Here is a 4,513-nt window from a genome sequence, read left to right as displayed (position 1 = left end):
AATATTAGTAGAAGATATTACAATAGTTTAAAAAGCAAAAACAGCCTCTTCTCTCACTGTTTTCACAAGGTCACTATATAGTCCTGTGGGAAAGAAAAGTGTTGGATAAGTGAAGAAATTCATGAAAAAACCACATAATCTATGAAGGAGGATTAAAATCTGCAACAGAATAAGAAAAGAAATGAATGCCACTTTAATACAATGCCTTTGTCAAGTTACATTAGAAAAACATCCTGTCACTGATAAGTCAAAGAAAGTGTCATTTGTATTGTATGGCAGTACAATGGTATGTATGTGGAAATGCATGTAGGTATGTATGTGGAAATGCATGTAGGTATGTATGTGGAAATGCATGTAGTATGTATGTGGAAATGGATTTAGGTATGTATGCAGAAATGCATGTAGGTATGTATGTGGAAATGGATTTAGGTATGTATGTGGAAATGGATTTAGGTAGGTATGTGTGGGGACAAGAACCTAGAAGAGAGAAAACTATACACAGAGAATAACAAACAGTAGAAAATCCAACCTTTTGCTCTACATAACCATTGCTAAGACTTATCATGTTAGATTCTCAAGGAGAGAGATTGCTGACAGAGGGTCTGGGTCTTCAGACCAGGCACTCAGGTTGTCTTGGGAGGAAAATCATGAGCTCAGCCTCAGCCTAGCTCTATTATGACAACACTGATGTTAGCCTTGTGGAGTATAGGGGTGTGAATTGATCAGACAGAAATCCTTCAGATCTCAGAATACAGAAGCAAAATTGTGTGTTCCTCATAAATGTGCTGCTGTAGTCAAAACTACAAATACTGACTGAATAGACAGTTTGTTCAGAGTTTCAAGCAAAGAATTCAACCAAGTCGGGTCATGGCACCACATACCTTTAACCCCAGCACCCAGGAGGCAGATACAAGTGGATCTTTGTGAGTTCAAGGTCAACCTGGTCTATGCAGCAAGTTTCGGGCCAGCCAAGGTATATAGTGAGACCTTGTTTTAAAAGAGAGAAGCCAATCAAGGCTGCTTCATAGCTAAGGCAATCTCAGCGACTGTCATGAAGCTTCGGGTGGATTTAATTCTAAATTGTCTTATATAGATACCTAGTTTCTTGAGAAATAGCCCTTCATGGGTGGAGGATGTGGTTGAGTGCAGAGTGCTTGCCTAACGTATGGAGATCCCCAAGACTGGTGCCTAGTACTGTGTGGAAGGGATCACCTTCTTGGAAAAAATGAGTCACCTCTTTTTACTCCACAGCTCAAGGTTATTGCCTGGTTGAACTGGCTGAGGCTAATCACCCTGGACATATGGCTGTGACTGTCCAGCTTGCAATGAAGCAAGTGTTAGACCTCTGGTAAGAGGAAATCCCTCCAAGAAAGCAAAGGAATCCAAGAGGCATTAGAAAATTATGAGTCATCTTTGGCACATCCCAAAAGCTCTGGAAAAGCTCTGGAGGCCAAGAAATGGGGGAGATTAGATGAGAGTCTACCTGGTCCAGCACTGAGGGATAATTGGACTAACATATACCAAACCCAAGTAGCCTTTTAATGAGTTCACTGATGAAATATTTCCTAAGTATTTCATGTCTTCATGAATCATCGAAGTCAAACTTGGATTTGGTATGTTAATACCATTATCATTTGTCACAGTACTGAGCAAGTGAGTGACATGGCTTGACACATCATCAAAGTTTTCCCAAGTGATAGGAATAAAGAGGCATATCCAGCGTTGTCGTTAGGACTCCCACATGGGGAGGCACAATACACATACATTAGAAACAACAATGCATGGAGTATCATTTCTAAGCACATCCATGTCCCCACTTCCTCTAGAAACTAGAAAGGAGAAGTTTATGGCTTTCAATCCTTTTTTTTCTTTTCTTTTAGTTCTGTTTTATTGCCCTCCATCATTCTCAGTCTTATGTTGAACTGAAAGTTTTAGATCATTTATAAACCTCATGATGAGTTGAGACACAAAGTTTAGCAGTGATTATGGGGGAAGAGAGGAACAGTCACAAGGGAGGGTTCTGGGACTCTTAGAGAAAAAACAGGAACCTGGTAACCAAGTAGGAATGGGAGAGGAAGAGGAGGGGTCCAGCAATCCTTGCTTGAGGAAGGAAGGAGCAGACACGCTTTAGAATGAAAAGGAAAGGCTGCCAAAGAAAAAGTGTCACAGAGATCAGGGTGCGAGCAGATCGTAAAATGTCTCGAGGAAGGGCTTAATTAATGCCTACACAAAGAAAGCCCAACCCAAGTTTCTGTGGAAGTGGGCAGCTTAACCAAGCAGGTCTTAAGAGTTCTGGGTTGCCGTGCAGGATGGACTGACAACGTGAGAACGTATGGAACGGAGGGATTGCACAGTGGGCCTGAACAAGCTGCAAACTGCATAATCACCTTGTTCACTAGTCTCTGTTTCTGAGTGTGTGTGTGTGTGTGTGTGTGTGTGTGTGTGTGTGTGTGTGTGTTTGGAGTGGAAGATGAAGAAAGTTGGCAGAGAGGCTTCCTGAGCCACAAGCTAATGAGCAGCAGAGACAGACCTGAATTTAAGGCCTCCTGACTCATAATTTATGATCATATCCCCCTTGGTCACCGTTAAGAATCTATTAGAGCCACATGTTAAATGAAGGCTTGAATTAAGTGCTGTCATTTGAGACTGAAATGAAAAAGACACATGAGAGTGCAGTGAAGTATGAATCAGCATGACAGCATGCTCTTCTAGCATGTGCAAGGCCTGGGCTCACTCCCAGCCCTGCCACAAAATGTACGGCTCAGAGACACAGTTGGTTTCCTCATAGTTTCCTCATGCTTCTCTCACAAGTTACCATGGACTCGATGGCTTGGAAGAATGTACATTTGGGGGCTGGGAAGGTGGCTCAGTGGTTAAAGAGCTTGCCACACAGACCCAGGGCCCACATGAAGCTGGCCACATTTGCAGGCATCTGTAATCCCAGCGCTCCCATGGTGAAATGGGGGTGGAGACAGAGGACCCCTGGAAGCTTGCAGGACAGATAGTCCATCATACACAGGGCCTGTCACAAACACTGAAGTTATTCTCTGTCTTTCACATATGCACTATGGTGGGTGTGTGCCCATACTCACATACTTACACACACACACACACACACACACACACAGAATATTCCTTTATACTGTGTGATTGATTTAATAAAGAAGCTGACTGGCCAATAGCTGAACCGGATAAAGTTAGGTGGGACAGCCAAATTGAGAATGCTGGGAGGAAGAAGGGCGGAGCCAGAGGAGTAGCAAACAGATGAAGAGAGAAGCAAGATGGCCATGCCATAACTGGAAAAGGAACCAAGCCATGTGGCAAAGCATAGATAAGAAATATGGATTAATTTAAATGTAGAGTTAGTTAGTAACAACCCTGAAGTACTGGCCGAGCATTTATAATTAAGTCTCTGTGTGGGTTATTTGGGAACTGGTGCGTGTGATGGGGAGTCTGCCTACACACACACACACACACACACACACACACACACACACACACACACACGGCCTTGCTATGTAGCACATTGGCTTCCAGCTCACCATCTCCCTGCTTCAGCATCCCAAGTGCAGGGATTACAGATGTGCAGCTCATACCATGTTCCTGCTGGGTTACACACCAGTGTCACCCACTGTGCTACAGCCCTAAGAACTGGCTTTCCTATGTTGACTGATTGGGTCATTCTGAGCATCTTATGTAAGCGGAATCACACATGATGTGTGATTTTTCATGACTGGTTTCTTTCACTTAACATGGTTTTCAAAGTTCAGCTAGGCTCTAATATGTTTCAGTACTTCATATTTTTTATGGCCAGGTAACATTATATTTCCTTGGATATATAATTTTTAATTCCTTCATCAGTTGGTAGGTATTTGGAATGTTGTAATTTTTGCTATAATGAAAAACACTAATATGAATATCTGTGTACATGTTCTTATGTGAACTTATGTTTTCTTTGCCTAGGAGAGAAACACTCTGTGTGTAACGCATTGAGGACCTGTCAACCCATTCACCAAAGCAGAGGCATCAAGTCACATTCCCACAAGTAACACGTCACTTCCTCCCCAACAGGTGTCACTGTCTAATTTTTTTATTACAACCATCCTATTGAGTGTGAAGTACTGCATTGCGGTTTTGATGGACATTTCTCTGATGACTAGTGATGTATATCTTTTCATATGCCAATGTTTATAATTAAAAAGAAAATAAATCCTTCAAACAACCCCTAAGACTTAAGCATCTATATGGAGGCTGATGGCACACAGAACTTGTTGACATCAACGTGAATGATTGTTGAAGACAGAATAACTTTTTTTAAAGATTTTATTTACTTATGTGTGTGTGTGTGTGTTTGTGTTTGTGTGTGTGCATGCATGCTCAAATCCATGCATGTGCTTGCAATTATCCATAGAGGCAAGAAGAGGGATTGTATCTCCTTGACAGGAGTCACAGGCAGTTGTGAATTTCCCATGTGCGTGCTGGGAACTGAACTGCAGTCCTCTGAAAGAGTAGC

At 42.2% G+C, this 4,513-nt stretch overlaps 1 long non-coding RNA gene across 1 annotated transcript; it reads left to right on the top strand.

The window, feature by feature from the left end:
* The first annotated feature begins 737 nt into the window (after window positions 1-737).
* On the top strand, window positions 738-4,222 carry LOC143272196 (uncharacterized). The gene is made up of 2 exons (XR_013049628.1): window positions 738-973; window positions 3,964-4,222. It is a non-coding gene; the product is annotated as an uncharacterized LOC143272196 (long non-coding RNA).
* Window positions 4,223-4,513: the final 291 nt, after the last annotated feature.

This window comes from Peromyscus maniculatus, chromosome 3 (genome assembly GCF_049852395.1).
Source record: "Peromyscus maniculatus bairdii isolate BWxNUB_F1_BW_parent chromosome 3, HU_Pman_BW_mat_3.1, whole genome shotgun sequence".
NCBI lineage: Eukaryota > Metazoa > Chordata > Mammalia > Rodentia > Cricetidae > Peromyscus > Peromyscus maniculatus.
The sequence above is the reverse complement of the archived record's forward strand: the minus strand, read 5'-3'. Positions and strand labels throughout refer to the sequence as shown.